The sequence below is a fragment of the Chrysochloris asiatica genome, unplaced genomic scaffold (genome assembly GCF_000296735.1).
Source record: "Chrysochloris asiatica unplaced genomic scaffold, ChrAsi1.0 scaffold00177, whole genome shotgun sequence".
Taxonomy (NCBI): Eukaryota; Metazoa; Chordata; class Mammalia; order Afrosoricida; family Chrysochloridae; genus Chrysochloris; species Chrysochloris asiatica.
Window position 1 is genome coordinate 5,266,164 of NW_006408695.1, and position 14,364 is coordinate 5,280,527.

General features: G+C 40.5%; 1 protein-coding gene across 1 annotated transcript in view; it reads right to left on the bottom strand.

Annotated features, from left to right (window-relative positions):
* The window catches only part of LPP (LIM domain containing preferred translocation partner in lipoma), a 938,906-nt gene that overhangs the window by 693,835 nt on the left and 230,707 nt on the right, over positions 1-14,364 (bottom strand). The gene's annotated exons all lie outside the window — the stretch shown is intronic.

The window sequence follows — 14,364 nt, forward strand, 5'->3', positions numbered from 1 at the left end:
GAACCGCTGACCTTAAGGTTCGCAGTCCGATTCGTAACCACTACGCTACCAGAGCTCCTTATAGGGTTTCCAAAATAGGCAGGTATAATTATAACCATTTTATGAAGACAATATAACTCTTAGTTAAGATTGTAGCTGCTAGAGTCGTACTACCTGATTTCAAATGCAGGCTTTACTTCCTATTAACTGTGAGACCTTGAGTAATTTATGTAATGTCTCTAGCTCTCAATTTTTGAACTGTGAAATGGCCAAAGTAACTTGCTTCAATGGTAAAAAGCATATAAAGTGTTCAGAACAATGCCTAGCTCAGAGTGAGCCCTCAGTAATAGTGTGTTCTAGTCTCAGGGAAGTTAGATGACATCTCCAAAGTTATTAAAGTGGCAAGATCAGGATTTTCCAGATTAACATCATTTCTTCTGCCGATACTGTTATCTTTAAATATCACTCATTCGTTCGGCAAATATTCATTGAACCTATAGATCAGTGAATCATATCTCTAAGCAGCAGGAATTAGGAGACCGGATAGACACAGTCCTAAATTCAAGTGTCCTACACCCTGGCAAGCAGAAAAGCAAAGGGAAGAGGATGTATACAACAGTAAAATTACTAAACAATCAAGATAGCAGCTGCACTGGTGTTTGGTTTGTCTTCATATGACACCCCTCTTTCACCCCAAAGATACATTATTCTGTTCTACTTTGGCCAAAACTACACACAGCATGTTCTTCTTTCTATGTTTTATTTACAACTGTATTTTCAGAGTTCTACATTTGTTTGGAATGTTTTGCCTTATCTGTCCAATGTCTTCAGAGAACAATGAGCAAGGAATCACTCCTGGGTCTTGTCATATTATCCTACACATGGATTTTCAGATTTTTTTTTTCTTCAGGTACATTCCCAGTGGCAGATACACAACCCGATAAAAGAATATTTCTACCTTAGTACTCAGCTGCTGCTTCACGATTCACACAGCTTTACAAGATTTATTATGACAGGGGCATTTCCCTATTAGAAAGAGTTTTGCCATTCACAAAACTCAGGAGTAGATCAGGCTCTCCTACCTACTTTCATCTATTAAAATCACTAAGTCTAATTAATCCCAGAAATGGTACATCTAGTAAATTTGCAATTCATCCTATCTTCCACCTTTAGGATACTTTTTCTTTAAGAGAAACATTTTCTCTAACTAGATTTCTCTTTTTCAATTCTTGTTACAGGCTTTTCAATAATGTTATTAATTCACATCCCTGGATCATATGTATTGCTTATAGTTTCTGCTTACATTTATAAACTCACAGCTTTTCCTTTTCCTACATTACCATACTGAAGGATATATGTGGGGATGTGCCATTCACAGTGGCTCAAGGCAATGGTGATAGTGATGATAACTGTGTGGCACGGGGCGGTGGGTAGGACATGGAAAAGAGGGAGGTCAGAAAGACAGAAATGAATTAAAATTGTATGTAATAGATACCCACCCTCCTCCCTTTAACTGTTTGAAAGTCACTAGCTTAAGAGAAAAATTCATACCCTTGACCAGAAACAGATGAGAAAAAAGTTTCTCTACCTTTCTCTGTCTGCACCTAATCTTAACCATGGTTTTTATAGACTCTAAAATCTGCTAAATTGCTAAGTAAGACTTAAAAGTTTCAAAGGTGAAAATCAGCCATTCGTATGATCTCAGCATGATCAGGTCAGGTAATTACCTCAAATATCAATCTGGAATATCCTTCACCACTGAAAGGACTCCCATGGAGGCTTCAGAGATGTACAGTAAAGACTCTGAGGCCTGATTAGCCAAGATCTGTTGGCGTGGCCACCCATTGAAAACTCTGAGAATGCCGACTGAAGGAGCACATGCAATACAGTGGTTACTACCAGGCAGGTCGGTCTGTTTGTCCTTTCAACAATTAAACTTTTTTTTTTTTTTTTTTTAATGGAATAGCACAAGACTTCCTAAGGCTACAGCAATAAAATACTGCAAAGTGGCTTTAAAGAAAAGAAAAATACAGTCTCACAGTTCTGGAGACCAGAAGTGCAAATCAGGTCATCAGCTATACTGATCCCCTCTGAGGACTCTCAGAGAGGAATTGTTCTATGCCTTTGTCTTAGCTTCCAACTTGTGCCAACAATACCTATAGCTCCCTTGCTGCTTGTGGCTGTATCTTTCCCATGGCATCTTTGCCTGTGTGACTATTTCCCTGCCTGTCTTTCTTAAACATCACTTATAGGGATCAGGAACCACCTGACTCCAGAATATTAACTATACTAATAATATCTTCACAGAAAAGACACCAATTCTCCAAACAAGGTCACACTCACAGATACAGGAGTGAGGACTTACACATAAATTTGGAGGGGATACAATTCAATCCATAAAAGAATCTAAATTATTATTATTTTTTAAAGTAAGACTGGAATCAATCAAGTTAGAGCACCCAGAGTCCTCCCCACCCACCCTGCACCTCATTATAGGAGGCCCTACTTCTACTCTGAACTTTAGGCTCCTTGTAATACACATTTTAAAATTCACTGATCTAATCCAGGTGTGGCATTGTGGGTTCATGCACTAGATTGCAAGGCTGGTTTGAACCACAAGGTCGGTGGTTCAAGCTCACTAGCCCTCCTCAGAAACCCTATACAGGGTCTCTATGGGTAAGAATCAACTCGACAGCACCTAAAAATAAAAACAACAATCTAATTTCACCTTTTACCAGTTTGACCTTGGAAACTGATACCCAGAGAATCAACATAGTACGTGGACATGTAGCTGGTAAGAAGCCAGACCATAAATATACCCAAAAGAAACTACACTGTCTTTTCTTCAACATATTATGTTTAGGCTCTATGAATCTGCCCTTTAAGTGGGATGAAGAAGTTGGAATAATCAACATGCAAAGCAAAATTCAAAAAATGTGCCCAAGGTCGGAGTGAGCACTGGGAAACAACAACATCCAATTTATACCATGGAAAACATACAAAACATCCATTCTATAAGTTAAGTTTTATATGACAGTTCTGCAGTGAAAACAACAAAAATTAAAATTACAGTAGAGGACTTTTTTTTTAAGCTACTATACATAAATGTGTCAGGCACAAAATCAAAACCACTCTGAAATGATGTGAATCCATTCAGTTGTAAGTACAGAAAAACATAGCAGCATTTGTGTGAGGTGTGAGAGACATGGAACCTAAATGTGCTCTTTGGGTTGTAACTTGAACTAGGAATTCACTAAAGAAGTGTGAGGAACCTTCAAGAAAGAGCATTGAGCAAAAAACATTCTGAGACACATTTGATATAATAGTCATATGATTAACAAACTGTCACATCAAACTTTCCCGCAACGTGGGAACACTTTGACACTTCATATTTTTAAAACTGACATTTTGATTCATTACTGTAAATAGCACTTTGGGTTAAATATTGTGACAAGGAACAGATCATATATCTATGTACATATATATGCACTCTATATATTATATGTGTATATTTTCCCTAGCTCTATAACATTTTATAATATACAAAAACTTTTCTTGCAGTGACAGTTTGGGCCAGTGTGTAAACAGGCTATTTCACTCCTAAAGTAGACAGATGGACAACGTGTCTTTACTCCACAGAAAGTCTATGAAGCAGAGGGAATTCAAGAGCAATAGACTGACGTCAAAGCAGCTGAGTAACCTTGTGAATTCCAAGCACAGGATTTTATAAATTTGTTGTTAAAGTGCCATCGAGCCAGTTATACAGCCATAGAGACTCTGTATAGGGTTTCCAAGGTGCAGCGTGAGGTTGTGGTTCTAACGACTTTGGAGTCTAGCATATTAGCCCACACCACCACACCAGTTTACTACATCCAAATTCACAAAATTATTGTCAAAGACAAACCCACCCAAACCCACTGCCACCAAGTTGACAGCAACTCATAGTTCCACTGTAGGGCACAGGAGAACTACTTCATAGGGTTTCTTTACAGACCCAGATTGAATACCCCTGGAGCTGCAGTGAGCGGAAACCACCTACTTTTTGGTTAGTAGCCTGATGCCTACCCCACTGCCTCACCAGGGATTTATCAAGAACATGAAGACACATAAAACTGTCTCTCTTATCTTCAAGGGGAATGCAGTGTCTCCCTACGATAAGCACTGCTCTGTGAATAACAAGGTCTGCAGAAGAAAGAAGAGGATTCCTGCTCCCATGAAGAGTGAAAGCCCCAAAAACCCTATACAGGGTCGCTAGGAGTCAGAACTGACTCAGTGGCACTTGACAACAACAACAACAACTTATCTTCATGGTGCTTACAGCCTACTTGCAGAAACAAACACATAAACAATTTACAGCAAGGCAGACAATGTCAACCATGCAAGGGTGTTGTTGTTTAGTGCTGTCGAGTTGCTTCTGACTTACAGTGACCCTGCATAGAGTTTCTTTTCCAAGGAGTGGCTGGTGAGTTTGAACCGCCAACCTTGTGCTTCAAACAGACCTTGTGGTCCACAGTGCCACACCAGGACTTCAAGTACAAAGTGTCTTTTTCTTTCTTTCTCTCCCCATCCCACCCATACATCCTTTGTAGCATACAGCATTCTCTCTGGACCACTACTCACAGTAACTATTCTACAGAATTAAACAGAGTTTGAGAATCACTATGGAGTCCTGGTGTGGCATTATAGGGTAATCACTTAATTGCTAATCACAAGTTCAAACCCACCAGCCACTCCTTGGAAACCCTAGGCAGGGTCGCTCTGAGTCAAAAGCGACCTGTGTCACTTAACAATGTTATCACTGGGAGCTGAAGTAATTTAGAAAGGTTGTAAGAATGCTCAAGCTCCCAAGACCAACAATGTTCCTAAATGAAGTATGAAGTTAGTATTTGATTTCCATCTAACACCAAGCAGCACAATTTTTAAACTTTTCACTTTACATATAAAACAAAGGGGTCCTGGTTACATAATAGTTGAATGCTCAACTACTTACCTAACAGTCAGCCATTCCAACCCACTAACTGCTCTGGAGGAGCAAAACCTGACAGTCTATTTCTATTAAGATCATGGCCTTGGAAACCCTATGGGGCAGTTCTACTGCCTTGTAAAGTCCTCATGAGTCAGAATTGACTCTGGTACAACCATTGGGATATCGGGATTTATATTGTAAAACAAAAGATGCCATTTTCATTCCCCACTGTCCCAACCCTGAGTTTGATTTCAATTCATTTCTTAAGCTATTTCAAAATCATTATATTTAAAATATGTATGTAAGACTATTTTAAGTATTTATAAACCATGAAAGATTATCGCTAATCTCTTTTCTTCCCTTTCTTTCTCACAGACACACACAAAATACAGAAATAGACTCACAGCTTAATGTGTGTGTTCAATTTTCTCTCTGGACATATATCATTGTAATTCAACTCATCCTCTCCCTAAACACCTGGAAAGTTAAGATACAAAAAGAAGCATGGGGTCTATATATATTCAGATATTATACTCACTACAAATCAGCATTACCTCTGGACTGAAATTTAAATTAGGCAGGGCTGTTCTACCTAAGCACATACATAGAAAAGAACACTGATCAGGATTTGGGGTGGTTGTTTTGTTTTCTGAAAGGATGCAGAGGTTACCAACAAAATTCATACACAAGTCCAATAAAAGGACATCATCTAAAGAATATGGCATAATGTTGAGAAAAATCTATAAAACATCAGAATCAACCAAAATCTGGGCTGTAGTTGTACCATTCATAAATTCCTGAACACTTCTTTTGTATCTAGAAAAGTGATCTAATTTTGTTTTTGGCTAAAATAGTCAATTCATTGGGGCCTTTTTATTCCCCTTACATATTCTGTATGTACCCATATCTGTTCAGCTTTAAAGCAGTCTTACATATTATGTAAAAGCTTATTTCAAACTAAGGAAATTAAAGAAGGTAAGAAAATAACAGTCTTTTTTCCTTGTCTTAGTGAAAACATATTAGCTAAAGTCTTGCTCAAAGCATTGTAACAATTTACTGTTTTAATCTGAGGCCACAAAATTGTTTTACAAACTGTTAAGGACTAGGTTACAATCTAAATAAACCAGAAGATTCCTCAGTAGAAGGCTGAATCACTGTTACAAAACAATACCTCTTCAATAAGAAGCGGGGAAGAGAAGGAGAAACACTGTAATATTTTGAGATAGAAGATCTAGAACATTATCAAATCTGTACTTATTGCTTGAAGTGAATGTGGCGGGTCACATAACATCAGCTTCTTCATTGTAGGAGGATACTCATAGACACCATATGGGGTTTTATGAGAATTAAGTTAAAACGTACAGGAAGTCTTAACAGACTCTATAGAAAACTGTTCCCCAAAATCATCATCCACCATCTTTTACAACAATTAGCAAAACAAGTGTAAGACTTCATATGCATTCAACTAATTACACGTCAGCAAAAATTTTCTTGGGTTCTAATCATTCTTACTTAAGTCTATGTACGAGTCCTGGTATGGTGCCTTAGGTTAAGCACTCGACCTCAAGGTCAGTTTGAGCCGCAAGGCCAGCGGTTCAAGTTTGCCAGCTGCTCCTCAAACACCCTATACAGGTCACTAGGAGTTGGGCACCTAACAAGAGTGTCATGACTGAAAATATTCACAGAGAAGCTATCAGGACAAGTTAGAAATGCCCCCATAGGGTTTGCAAGGCTGTAAATCTTTACAAAAGCAGACCTCCCCAACTTTCTCTAGCAAACGAGCTGGTGGGATCAAACAGTACAACTTTTGGCTAGCAGTTGAGTGCTTTGACCACTACACCACCAGGGTTCCTTCATATGAAGAATACTTGGCATTATATAACAAAGCACAAAACAAGTACAGTACTGGCAACAGCTCTGGCGGAATTTTATGTGAGACCGTATGTGAGGCCGGAGTCCTGGTGTAGCGCTGTGAGACACAGGGCACTGGACCACAAGGTCTGTTTCAACCACAAATTGGGTGGTTCAAACCCAACAGCCGCTCCTCAGAAATCCTATACAGGGTCACTATGGGTTGGAACTGACTCAACGGCATTTAAGAACAACAACATGAGCTCAAAACAGGGTCCAGAGCAATAGAGAAGGTGGCAGTACTTTGTCTTTTAAACATCTAGTCAGGGGATGTGATAGGTCAGCTGTGCTGGGACAGACATTGCTGGCCATCTATCACTACTTCCTATGCATAGCTCCCCCTTACTTCCTCTTCTCTGAGTGGTCCCCAGCCCTGGTTTATCTCCATCCACTGCCTTCATGCCTGGCCAGGCTTGAGTCAATGTGGTACAGCTGAAACATCACAAGACTGGGCATCAGGAGGCCTGGGTTCTTGCCCTAGCTTTGTCCTTACTTCTCTGTGACCTTGCACATGTTCCTTCCACTCTCTGAGCTTCAGTCTTTTCATAGATAAGAGTAGAAGATATTTAAAAGTTCTCCTTACTCCCCAGAATTCAGCGCCTGTACCCAACTACAGTTCCCATGTGACAACTGGAGGCTTCAGTCCCACAGTTCCTGAAGAGGCACTGACATGGCCACATCAACGATTTCTATTGTGGGGAAGGTCAGGAGCTCCTTCAGAAAATAGCTGATCTAAACAGAGCCCAAGGAGCGTCATGGGTAACACTGCTCGCAAGCTGCCAGAGGTAGAGAAAAAGCAGCCAAGATGGGTGTGCAGCTGCCACATTTTAGAGCGACACTCAAACCTCGTTAATATCATTTTGCTTAATACCGAGACCCATAGATCAGAAGCTATTTTTACTGTGAATTTAGCAGATTTGGGTATCGTCTTCCCTGGCAGCAGATACGCTGTCCAGTCCAGAGGACTCTGCCATCAGAGCACCTTCAAGGCCTTGGGCAACCCAGGGTTTAACTCAGGTGAAGAGGAAAGAGGGAAGCAAAAGACGAAGGAGACGAGTAAATAGGAAGGAAATAGAGGCAGTAGTTAGGGTTACGAAGTAAGGGTGAGAAAGGAGACGAGGCAATAAGAGCAAGTCAAAGCCAGTATGACCAATACTTGAGTATGCTTGAGCAGGAGGCATCCAAGAGCCAGATCTTCAGAGACGGAGAGATGTGTGTACGCAGAGGGGAGTGCGTGGGAAAGCTGAGTCCTCTGCTAGACTCAAGTGACCACAGGCCCTCTCACCTGACTTGTGATCATTCCTTCTGCTTATTTTCGCTTCTTGTGAAAATGGGACCCTCATAACCATGTTCTAAGATAGCATCATGTACCACAGTGTGCCTTTCAGAGCTACAGGGAGCATCTGTTGCTAAATGTTCTGTTTACAAACAACATGTCTCTCTCATGCTAAAAGAGAAAAACAAAAAAACCAGTTGCTATTGAGTCAATTCCAACTCATGAAGATCCCATATGAGCCCAAGTGTAACTGCTCCACAGGATTTTTACTGGTGGGTTTTTTAGAAGCAGATAGCCAGGCATTTCTTCTAAGGCACTCATGAGTAGACTCAAACTTCAATATTTTAGCATGTAATGGTTTGCACAACTGTCTCTCATGCAGGAGTGGGAATTTCCGCTTTTGACAACTAAAGACATTATATTTATTATGTGACAGTATTTCTCATGTGGCCTGTTGCAGATTTATTAAGTGCCATTAAGTCAGTTCCAACTCACTGCGACCCTGTATAGAATTTCCGAGGAGCAACTGATAGGTTTCAACCCCTGACCTTGTGGTTAGCAATCCAGTGCTTATCTGACAGTGCCACACAGAGTAGAGGCTCAATAGATGTCTGCTTATTTCCATCTGTTTGATATCACAGCAACACAACATGGCCTATCATGATTTCTAATAGTATTCATAAAAGGAAGCTCCCAGCCACGGCCAGCTGAACTGCAGCAGGGGCCTGGGTGCCAACCAGTTCTCTACTGCTTAGTCAGATGTAGGCGTCATTCTCAGACCTGCCACTAGCTGTGCCAGTAAAGCCAGCCAACTGATTTCTGTCCTGGGACACAGACGCTGAGCTTCACCAGTAGTTTTTAAGTTCCTTCCCAATTCTGAAATTCTATAAGCCTCTAAGCATCAAATAAGGAGCTCTGGTAGCATAGTGGTTACGAATCGGGCTGCGAACCTTAAGGTCAGCGGTTCGAAACTACCAGCCGCCCCGCGGGAGAAAGATGAGGCTTTCTACTCCCGTAAAGATTTACACCCTCGGAAACCCTGTACAGGGTCGCTATGGGTCGGAACCGACTCGATGGCACTTAACAACAACAACTAAGCATCAAATACATTTTCAAAACAAGCAGTAAGTACAGGCAAAGCTATGAAAAACACATAGTGACTTATTTCTTTATTGAGCACTTTATCTGTGGTACTGCTGTTACTGTTGTTAATTACCGTGGAGTCGGTTCCCACTCATAGCAACCCTGCACAGGGTTTCCGAGGCTGTAAATCTTTACAGGAGCAGAAAGCCTCATCTTTCTCCCGCAGAACTGCTGGCAGTTTAGAACTGACGACCTTGAGGTTAGCAGTCCAATTTGTAACCACTAAGCTACCAGAGCTCCTACCAGGAGATAAAAGTGAAATCAGAGAAACAGAAGGCAGGCCTTTGCCTCAGTACCCATATAATATGTTGTATGGGGAGAAGGAGAGATGACACATCCAAAGAAGTTAGGTGAATGTTAAACCCAAGGGTAACGTGAAGACTATAGCGCAGAGCTAATAAGTGGAAAGGAGAGTTTCCCTCGGAGGCCAGATAGGTAAGAGATCTTGAGGCAGGAAAGCTAGACCCATTAGGGCAAAATGGAGGGAAGTGACGTTAAGAGCTGACTCGCTGCAGGAGAAGTATCATCAGTATCTGGGATGGTCAAGTCTATTTTGTGTCTCTGGTCATTTTTAGCAGCCTGTGCTTCAAACATAAAAAGCTAGAAAAATAGTGGCTAACACCCCACCACCCTCATTGCCATAATGCTACGTAGAGTGGGAGAAAGTACTGAAATGGGACAGGACATGAGGTTCTCCAGGTCCTGCTCTGTGGTCATTATTCAACAGGCCTTAGCTAAGTGGCTTAGCTGGCTGTGGAGTACGAATCCCTGTAGAATTTTAACTGGAACTCAGAGATAGAAAGCTTTGTAAAAATCATCTTGTACAAAGCTCTCATTTCACAGATGGGGAGACTAAGACCCATAAGAAAAGAAGTGAGTTATCTCAACTACATGTTTACAATAATCTAGGCCAGTTCCTTAGACATACGTGGTATCTGCCGGTTTCTGGGTCCTGCCTCAAGCTGATTTTTTAAAATTTATATTATTTTATTATTATGTATAAAAATGTAAAATGTTATTATTATAAAATTTATTAAAATTATTAGTATTATTGTGGTAAATATGAGGGCCGTCAAAATGTTCATGGAAAGCTTTCACTTTCCCAAGAAATTTTTGATACTCTCATATACATTTTACAAAATATTCAACATTTCAAAATTTTTCACATGTATGATTCAGAGACATAATTATGTTCCCCGTGTTTTTCAACATCACCCTTATTCATTCTAAACTTACATCATCACTTAACAAAAAGTTCAATGTCCCCTAAACATTGAGTCCTCCTCCCCCCTCCCTCTCACCCACTGCTGATAATATCCTGTAAACTTTTGCTCCGATGCATTTGCCTAACTTACATATTTCATATAAGTGGGATCAAACAATATTCATTCTTTGGAGACTGGTTTATTTCACTCTACATAACGTTTTCAAGATTCATCCATGATGTATTAAGGTGATTTAGTCTTCAACTCCATCAAAATGCATTTAATTGTTTTTCAAAACAAACTCCAATTCTTAATCCTGTATGAAACCTTCAGATACAAACAGTCCCCCAAATTCTATCACCCCTAAAGCACAATTACTGAGCTCGCCAACATCACATTGAGTCATGGATGGCCCTGAATCAAACATCTTCACACACAATGCCAGCTCCCTCTTCTGATTTCTTGGTAAGCTACCTTGCATTTGGTAGGTGTGGCGCTGTGGGTTAATGCACCAGACTGCAAAGCCATTTGAACTGCAAGGTCGGTGGTTCAAGCTCACCAGCTGCTCCTTGGAAACCCTATACAGGGTTGTTATGTGTCGGAATTGACTCAACGGCACTTAACAACAATAATATGTAAATGTTTACCCAGTCAGGTTGGTCTGGAACATTTGTTTTCTGATACTCAGCCAAATACCTTCTCAAACATAGCATTGTGTCTCTGATCATTAAAAAACTAGATGTGTATAATCACCAAAGAAGTTAAAATACGTCCATCTACCTCCAAATCCATCAAGCGTCTTACCAGACCTCCTAAGTTTGTAGCAAAGGAGAAGAGACATAAACGAAAAGAGAGGAACAAAGAGCAAGGACTACAAACTGGATAAATAGTCTTGCCTGTGAGCTAAGGAGTACTGGTATTATCACTGAATTTTACAAGTAAGAAATTTGCTACAAGAAGGTTCAATGGCTGGCTCAGGGTCTCACCCAGCAGTCCTGATGAATAAAGTAAAAAGGTTCCAATTCTGTGGCCTCTAGGGCACTGCTGTTACCATGGCAGAAAATTGTTATATTGAGTCTCTCACCTAGAGGCCACAGGAGAGGGCCCAGAACCCAAGTGTCCTGACTTCATGCCACCTGGTAAAGTCAGCAGCTGGGTAGGCCCATTCAGTCTACTGCAGGGGATGAGGTGACACATGGAAAGAAACCATAGCAACTAACTTTGTTGTTGTTGTTGTTGTTGTAGGCCAAGTCAGTTCCAACTCATAGCAACCCTGTATGGAGTTTCTGAAGAGCAACAGGTGGGGTGGGTTTTAACCACGGATCTTGCAGTTAGCAGTCCTGTGCTTATCCTGCAGGGCTACACCAGGACCCCTGATAGTTACCTATGTTAATTGTTATTAAGTGCCGTCGAGTCGGTTCCAACCCGTAGTGACCCTGTATAGTGTTTCCAAGGAGCAACTGGTGAGCTTGAACCACCAACCTTGCGGTTCAAATGGCTTTGCAGTCTGGCGCATTAACCCACAGCACCACACTAGGACTCCATGATAGTTACCTATATCAAAGGCTTTATTCTTAGTAAACATTAAACCAGTAATGTCTTGATGGAAGAATGGCAGAAAGTATCATGAGCCAGAGCTGTATAATTCCAGAGGCAACCCAAGGCACACATCAGATGGGAATTTTTAGAAAATCCTTTTAAACACACAAGAACTCAGATGCCAACACACGTAGTGATTGCCCCAGCCAGACAGAAAAGGCATATTGGCACCACTGTAATTTGTCCATTCACCAATATGCTTCCTGAAAAACACCCATATGCTTTCTTTTAGCTTCCATATGCTTTTTTAGCAAGGAAACTAAAATATTTCATTAGTTTTGAGTAATTAATAATTATTTATTTCACAATAGTCACCCTCATTAAAAAATGAAAATACTGTAACTGATTAAGCTGCAGGATCCTGGCTTTCAACTCAAGTTTTTTTTGTTTTTTTTTTATTCTTCTCCTCTAGGAATTGAGTAATAGAATAAAAGAGCCAGTGTAGAAATATGAACACTATGGGGAATGGAGAGTTATCATACACACAGCCCAGCATTCTTCTTTACTGACACATCCTGGTTTAATGAAAAGAACATGGACTTTGGAATCAGAAAGATTTGAGATTTAATCCCAGTCAGACCCCTTGTGAATAGTACTTCTGAGGAAATGAAGGGCGTTGAAAGATAAAGCCTTTTGGATCCCTTCAACCAGGCCTCCCCATTATCCCTAAGGAGAGACTTGACAGTTTCTCTCCAGCTATCTCAAGCCATGGGTACAGTATACCATAAGAATACTGTTGGCATAACAGTCCTTGTCAGTAGACCAGGACCAATAGCTACAACCTAAAACTGTGCTCTCAACCTCTGTGAACTAACTGCAGGCATATGAGTTACCACACGGTTAAGATGTGGACTCTGATATAGGCATTTCTATCAATCTCCCAGGTAATGCTGCTGGTTTTCAGACTATATAAAGCAAGGTCCTTCAGGCTGAAGATAAGGTAAAAACAGGACAACTCTGTCTCTTGGGGCTGTGAAAAGGTTTATCAATTGTACTGACAATAATACTTCCCTGTACTGAACAGCATACTGGTGTTTCATTTATATTCACAATAGTTCTGTCTGCTGGGGTGCAGTGGGTAACGCACTAGACTATTAACTTCAAGGTCAGCAGTTCGAATCCACAAGCCACTCCATGGGAGAAAGATGAGACTCTGCTTCCTTAAAGATTTATAGTCTTGGAAAACCTTTAAAGAGTCACTATGAGTCAGAACTGACTCAATGGCATACACAACATCGATAACAAAACTGAGACCCAAAGACATAATTAACTTATCCAAAGGCACACAGTTAATAAATGCTGGGCTTCAAACCCAGGTATATCTTCCTTATCATTGTATGCATAGCAATTGCTTGAAAATACTAAAGGGTGCTATTGCAAAGTATGGTCCTTATTCTAGCATAAACCTGCTGTCATAGTTCCGTTCCTTCTCTGAGTCTCCGTTTTCCCGCCTCTTCCGTCTCTGACACTGGTTTTCACTGCCTTGGCTCCCACGACTTCTCACAGTGGGTCACTAAGCACTAAATATCAACCTCACACATGTGGCAGTCATTACAACTTGGCAGCATCTGAATTCTAGCTGCTCACATCTGCATTTGTGCTGATCTACGCATGGTCAGAAGTCTATCACTGTTAAAATCTCATGCTTGATATAAAAAATAATAATAACAAATGGATTCCCCCAAAACATTAAAATTCCAATGTTGATAACTCACTGTATGGCCAGGGTACTGTGAGCCCAACCACTCTTTGCCCTCCCTCATCTCATTTACAAAATGGCGGTAAGGAGATGACTAAGCTGAGGGAAGCTGAGAGAAGGAAAAATTATGAGTTATGTATAATGCACTGTATACAATAGTCCGACATATTTTATTCTGCCCTGATTGGTCAGATAAGGATTTAATTAATGAATTATAAATAAATCAGAATGTGTGATTTTTGTCCCTCTCTAACCTTCATAAAATCTATTCTCTATACTCTTCTGGGGCCCATATACCATTTTCTACCAGTCGGCACAACACCTCCACCAGGTATTCCTATGTTTCATGAGTTTGTTTCATTGACCCTGTTCATATTCAATGAGACTTCTGAAGATATTCATATATTCTAGAACAGATCTGGATTGAAATCCAAGCTTTTTTTTATTTATAAGGTCTATGACTTTGGACAAATTAGCCAACCTCTCTAAGCTCAGTTTACTTGAATGAAAAATGAGAGAAAATCATGAGACGGAACCAACCCCATGGCATATAACCACCACCACCAATATATAATATTGAATAAGT